Here is a 7,500-nt window from a genome sequence, read left to right as displayed (position 1 = left end):
TCGTTGGAAAGTGGCCCCAGCAGTCTTCATACCAAAAGGCATGACCAGAAATTCATATAATCCTTTGTGGTGATAAAAGCTGATTTTTCGGTTGTTGATTTATCTAGAGGAATCTGCCAGTATCCCTTAGTGAGGCCAAGGGTGGTGATGTACGTAGCCAAGGCTATTTTCTCAATCATGCGGTCCGTAGATGGAACCGGGTAGGCATCCATTTTAGTAATACTGTTAAGTTTTCTATAATCGACGCAAAGTCGTATGGTACCATCAGGTTTGGGGACGACAACGACCGGGAAGGCCCAGGGGCTGGCTGAGGGGCGAATGATACCCATTTTTAACATGTTTTCTATTTCGTTGTTTACGACTTCTTCTAGTTTCTGAGGTACCTTATAGGGAGAACAACGTATTGGTGCAGAGTCGCCCGTGTCAATCCGATGTGTCGCTACGCTAGTGACACTGGGGTTACCAGAAAAGACATCTGCGTATTTTCGTAAAAGGTCCTTCACCTGATCTTTCTGGTCCTTGGTTAAAGCATCCGAAATGATAACATCCTCCCAAGTTTCATTTTTGCAAAATGGGGATATGCATTTTGCATGTGGTAAAGAGGTTTCGAAAGATTCTGACATTATATAGGAAGCCGTCTCGTCCCTACTCTGCCATTTACTTAATAGATTAATGTGATAGACTCGGTGTTGTTTGTGGGACTTACCGGTGTCGATCTCATAGTGCAAACCATCATTGAAAACCTTCGTCACTTTAAATGGGCCCTGCCAATGCACTTCCAACTTACTCCCTGGAGTAGGAAGAAGAACCAATGCCTTGTCACCGACTTTTAAACTACGTGTGGAACTATGAACGTCATGCAATCGTTTCTGAGTACCTTGCACTCTCTTCATACGATCTTGTACCAGACGCTGCATCATTGCCAGTCTCCTGCGAATTTCAAGGACATGACTCACAAGGTTCCTTTCAGATTTAATTTCCTTCCCAAGCCACGACTCCTTGATTACTGAGAGGGGACCTCTTACTGTACGTCCAAAAAGCAACTCGAAAGGGGAGTACCCTGTGGATTCACATGGAACTTCCCTATATGCAAACAGCAAATAAGGAAGGAACTTATCCCAGCTTTGTACCCGCTCTTGCGCAAATTTCTTTAACATCGCCTTGAGCGTGCCATTAAATCTCTCAACCAAACCGTTTCCTTCAGGGTGATAAACCGATGTTTTGATCTTTGTAATGCCTAATTGCTCATATAGTTGTGTCATAAGTCGGCCCACAAAATTGGATCCCTGGTCAGATACTAACTCTTGGGGAATTCCCATTCTACAGAAATATTGGACAAGTGCGTCCGCGACGGTTTTGGAACTAACACTCCTCAAGGGAATGGCCTCAGGATAACGAGTGGCATAGTCTACAATGGTAAGAATATATTTATAGCCAGTGCTGGACCGTGGCAATTCTCCTACAATGTCGATTGCAATCTTTCTGAAAGGTTCGGTCACGAACGCTACGGGGCTCAAGGGGCCCTATTTGACTTCAACTTCCTGGCCACTAACTGACATTGTGGGCAGGTGGCACAGTACTTACGAATGTCGAAGGCGAGACCAGGCCAATAAAAATGGGTCCCTATGCGACTTAACGTTTTTGAGGTGCCCATGTGTCCTGAAAGGGGTATAGTGTGACCAATACGGAGAATTTCGTTTCTGTAAGATTCAGGGATTACAATCCGATCAACAAACCTGACTCCATTGTGTACGCTTTTGTTGAACCTGCGGTGCATGAGTAACCCTCCCTTGATAAAGAAACCGTCTGTTTCCATGGGTTCCTTGTAAGTAGCTCCATTACGCGCTTTTAAGAGGGTCACATCTGAATTCTGGTCTTTTATTAACTGTTCTTTATTTCTATCGAGAATATTGAGGGGTAAATGATCCGCACGTGTATCCTCATCTGAGTCACTATCCGAGAGCTCAACCGAGTTCACACACGCTTCCTCACCTACGTCTTTGTCCCCGAAAAGTATTCGCAAGTCGCCTTCATTAAGACCATTTTTTTTAGACTCCCTTTCCGACAGATTTTTAAGTGCGAGTGCATTTTCGCGGTCAACCAAACTATCGGCTCGCTGCTGGGCCTCTTCAAGCGCCTTTTGTCGCCTCGTTAGCACAAAGGCTTCAACACCTTTGGAGCCGTCCACCGAAACATTTTTCTCCCACTGTCTAAGAACATCGTCTCTAGAAAGTGTTTGCCCGAAAGACGATCTGCCGAGCAGGCAATCAACGGGTAGTTTACTCAAAACTCCCACTAATTCTAAATGTTCACCCTGATCGCTTTCAAACTGAACCCAAGCTAAAGGACTATGAGGCGTTCTCCCGATGCAGTTAGGACTGTAATCTCGTCTCCTGTAAAGGAATCTTTGTCAACCATAAATCTTTCATGTACTAGGGTCCTCGTACAACCAGAGTCTACGACCATCTCTGCAGGTATCCCACTTTCTTGCCTCTAACGTTACAAGGTGGAAACTGCGGTCGTTTAGGTTCTAGGGGTGTCATCCATAACAAGGAACCCTGGGGAGGCTTAATCCGGCCCCTGCTACAGTTGTAAGACATGTGACCAAGCTGACCACACTTAAAACAAGTTATCTCAGGCTTTGGCTTTGCACTTCTACTGGATGGGGAGGGTGGATCTTGGATTGTGTGAATTACCTCTGAGTCTCTTTCTGTACTGGAACGACTGAGCTCCTTCTTTGTTTAAACCCTGACTACCGAATGGCGCGTACCTACCATCAACAAGGGGACCCTTACGCGATTGCACGTGTAAATTTGCCATATTACCAAGTTCTTCAGCATTCACAGGTTTGCGTTCCTTTAACCATGCTCTAAGTTCGGGACTTACCGCGTCCAAAAGCCTCTCAATCATGATCTGCTCTGAAATCTTCTCCGGGTCACCTGTAGCCCCCGCAACGTCCATCCAACGATTTAAATATCGTCTTGTACGATTGGCCCACTGCACAAAATCTTCGTCCGGAAGCTTCTCTGATGTTCGGAACCTATACCTGTATTGATCAGCAGTTAGTTGGTAGGCTTTGATAATCACTGACTTACACTCATAATAATCTTGGCACTTGGGGTCCGGAAATCTCTAAGTAAACTGATTTCGCCTTCTCAGTGAGCTTGGGTACTAGGTTTACCAATCCACTCAATTTCTGGTAGAGACTGTGCCTTTGCAGTCATCTCAAAAATTCTAAAATAGTCGTCTATATCCTCATTGTCTCGCATTTCTCTGACCTTTACAAACTCTGGCCTTCTAGCACTTGATTGAATCCTTTTCCGATTCCCTGGCGGCAAATTGTTCACTCTCATCTCGAAGTAATCTAATTCGTTTCCCCCTCTCTAATTATTCTCTCTTCTTCCTCGCGCGCTTTTTTGCCTCTCGTATTCCCATTTTTCCTTTCTTTCATACGCTCGTTTCTCCTTTTCCGCCTCTCTCTCCTCCTGCTGAATCTTTCTTCGCAATTCCAGCGTTTTGCAGTTCATACTCTTGTAATTGTAACCGCTGCTCAAAACTAATACCGCTCACAGGCTCCTCGCCTGTACCGATGGGCTCAATTCCCTCTATCGAGTCTGTCTCTATCTGCGTCATAAGTTTGTCATGCACCCCTAAGTTTACTCGCTAATGTCTTGATACCATCCTTACTAATGAAAGCAATAGATCTTCTGCTAGCTTCAATTCTTAGGTCTTCTAATGTCCAAGAGCCATAGTCAGAATTCGTCGCCATAAAGAGTAAGCTGTGCTCCGCGATTGTGTCTGAGGTGTGAGATACAAGCACCAGGGAAAATCTTATCCCCACTGCTGCCACCAAAATTATGTGACGGTTCGCGATCCCCTGGGTCTCGCGAAATAGCGAGAAGAAAATAAGAGAAAACTAAGGGTAAAGCAACGTATGTTCACACCCCTTCCCACAAACCCGCAACACAGCATAAATTTTTAGTAAACGCGTACGACTTTAATTAAGGATAAAAGTTAACTATAAGTAAAACAGTTTACGACAGTTACTATCTCTAAATTAACTAATCTTACTCAGATTTACTTAATGCTAATATATACCTAAACGACAATACAAATGAACTAAATACTTTACTTTATATTTACAGACAATAAGTTCAGTTCTCCGTCAGCCTTCGTGCCTTCTCAAGGTTCTTGTAGTCCAACCGGCTAATCCTGCAACCATCCACTTCCACTTTCAGCAAACCAACGAACGTAGACACGTCTGCTGTCAGTCCACAAGACTCTCACTTTCCGTCGCCGAACTTTTCCTCCAAAAACTTCCTCTATAAAATATACTTGCCACCGCCGACAAAGGAGTTTTGTCTGGGAATTTCGCGGTCGGCTCCCACCAATGACTCTTGGCAGTGTTTCTCTTTTCCACTTTCTTTAAACTTTCACCTTTCCACTTTGACTTCTCTCCGGCTTTCCTTCTCCTAGCAGTCTTCTCGTCAACTGATCTTTTTCCACCCGCCTTTACAACTCGCTACTTACATTTATATCTTTACATAACAATGCACTCCACATCAACACTTATTGAAAAACCTATTGTTAAACACACGACCCTAACGAACCAAAAGTTACAAAAGCATCTCCACAATGGAGACTTAAAAGAACAAATAGACTAACAAACTATTCTCTAATGTACTAATTGCGGTAAACTATCGATACGAAATTAACACTAAGTAATTAACACGAGCGGAATAACTATGAACTAACGAAACAAAGCACTAATGAAAAAGAATTTTTGTGACACCGACGTACATGCGCAGTGTCTCATTTTGGGGAAATTTACTTCCGGCAGCCGTATTAGCGCCAGCCGTAGGCGATTTGCTTAAAGTCCCTAATGACGTGGTACGCTCCTAGTCATGCTCGGGCTCCGGACTTGATGGCGTCCACAGAGTTAAGTGCTTGGTTGCTGATCAGGATGGTCGGCTCAGCATGGGTCCCCCGATTACTAGCACCTCTGTCTTTTTGATGGACAGAGTGAGGCCAAAGTCGTCACAGGAAGTCGCGAAGCGGTCTATGATGGCTTGTAGTCTGCTATCTGTGTGACTGACAAAGGCAGCGCCGTCGGCAAAGAAAACAGCACTGTCTTCACTCTGGTCTTAGCGCGGAGACGAGTTAGGTTCCGTAGCTTTCCGTCGTGGCGTGTGTGGAGCAGGACACTTTCGTTTTCCTTATAAATACAAATTATCTATGTGCTTTCATGTCACGATAATCATCAGAGAGATACTGACTTCCTTTTCAAGATGGACTTTATCTGATTTGCACTTTTTAGCTGGATTTATTCGATAGTTTTGAAATTGCACCTTGAATAAAGTAAAACAATGCTCATTCATAATCTTTACCAAGCGGCCAAAAAGTTCAGAACCTAATACACCTTATTCCATAATGCCCATAATTTTAGTATTAGGCCTTTTTAACCTCGTTCTTAAACTTAGAATTCAAAAGAACATTTAACCTTAAACGACGAAACAAGGGCTAATTTGCAAGCAAACAAAATAATACTAAAATGGTAGCCATTTTGGAATAAGGTGTATAAAAATTAAAATTCACTCAATGTAAGAATATCTTTGGTTGAATCCCTCAAGCTGACTCACCCATATGTATACTGTTCGTTTAATCCTTCAGTGCCGGCACCATTTTACTGCTCTTGGTTTTACCAGTTACTTCAACAACCCATTTCCACAATTGATTTAGAGTTAAAGCACTCATCAAAGCGCACATTTCAGTCTTCAGATTCGGCAGCCCGTATAACGAGGTCACTTTCTTTCTTGCTTGATTACCTTCAACCAGATTGTGCTGTGTTGCTGATGTACTATCCCTTTCCTTGATTGAATTTGTACCATCTCTTGTTCATGGATTTTCAGATATGCCCAGTTTGACCCTAATTAGATGCACGCGGATTTCAATAAGCGTCACGAAGTATCCCCTTGCTCTCCTAGCCAACTTCAACATCACTTGTGTCTCCGATAACAGACAATTATATCACAAAGTGTCCCCAAATGCTGATCTTTAAGTGAAGATTAACTGCTGCATTTACCCAAAGCTAAAAAACGCTAACCTTTACCCGTACCTTAATATTGCTGAAATAGATAGCAAATGCTTAGACTTAAAGGGACACTTTGTGTTAGATGTCAAAATTGGGCGTGCATCTAATTAGGGTCAAACCTGGACATAAGTGGGAATTTCTGTTTCGCTATTCATTCAAGGGAGGGGAAATCGCTTCACTTTCGTAAAGGTGAAAATTCGCCAGGAATATCGTTGTACACGGTGCTCCAGACCCAAGTAATGTTGCCTACGTCAAGTCCACCATTGAGTCAACGTTGAGTTTAATATGTACGCACATGTCAAAGAAATACAGTCAAGACAAGTTACAAAGAAGAGAAATATATGAATTCATTGACAACGAAGACTAACTAAGATATTCAAATGTTGTTGATATGTGCACAGTGACCAAAATAGCCGAAGGTTTCGTGTTGGTTACTGCCCTATGTGAAGTAAATTAGAGAAGATGGAGTAGCCCCAACTCTGATTTCAAATGCAAGTGAGCTTAGTTTTTCATCTCTTTACAGTCGGCTTTTGCGTTAATTTCGTTATTTTGAAGTTGGTGTACACGATTTGGTTTTTGATCTGTAATGCGATAATAGGCACGTACTCTATAATGTTTGGTGCACTGTTCATGAGAATTAGAGAGCTTTAGATTCTAGGACGAGAACGATTACCACACGAGATTTTCTCATAGAACAACAGTGAGCGCGCGCAAAACCAGCGTCATTTGGCGGGAAAAACGTGTACTCATACTGTTCGTCGTTTAAGTATAATGTTTTCCCTCAATGCGGCAGTAGATTATAAAGCTGAAAGAAGTATTGTTGGCTTCCCAATAAAGTTTCATTTTACACTAGAATGAAATAAACAAATCTTTCTGACGTGCAAAACTATGGCTACCTCTTAGCAGTTGCAAGAAAGAACACGAAATACAAAATGGCTAAAAATGCTTGTCACGTCGTATTTCAAATATTAACCCCCATATGCAAATCTGTTAAGTCCGAATCATTTCGAAAACAATCAACGAAGACAAAAATCTCACAAAAACCCTTTTAGAGCCACACTTTTTATTGAAACCAGCACCCGTATTTGCAATTAGAAGGAAGGAAAAACTTCCCATGTTATGGCGTGCGTGCAAAGAAGCCGTGACACTCCTGTGGAACAACCCGATACGCTGCAATTACATAATTTCCCACCACTTCTGACCACAGTGTTCAGGATCAAACCTTTACTGAAAAACCCTTTCCTTGATTAATGAAGCAAAAAATGGACAGCAAGCTTTCTTTCAAATAATTCCTTGACTAACACACTTAGTCAAATTTCCAATTGTTTTTTTACCTGAAGACTGTGCACCGTTGTTACACTAACTAGAAATAGACAGACAACAGAGACCCCATATCCACCCGAGGAGTT

Source organism: Montipora foliosa, chromosome 6 (genome assembly GCF_036669935.1).
Source record: "Montipora foliosa isolate CH-2021 chromosome 6, ASM3666993v2, whole genome shotgun sequence".
Lineage (NCBI taxonomy): Eukaryota > Metazoa > Cnidaria > Anthozoa > Scleractinia > Acroporidae > Montipora > Montipora foliosa.
Note: the sequence above shows the minus strand (reverse complement) of the source record.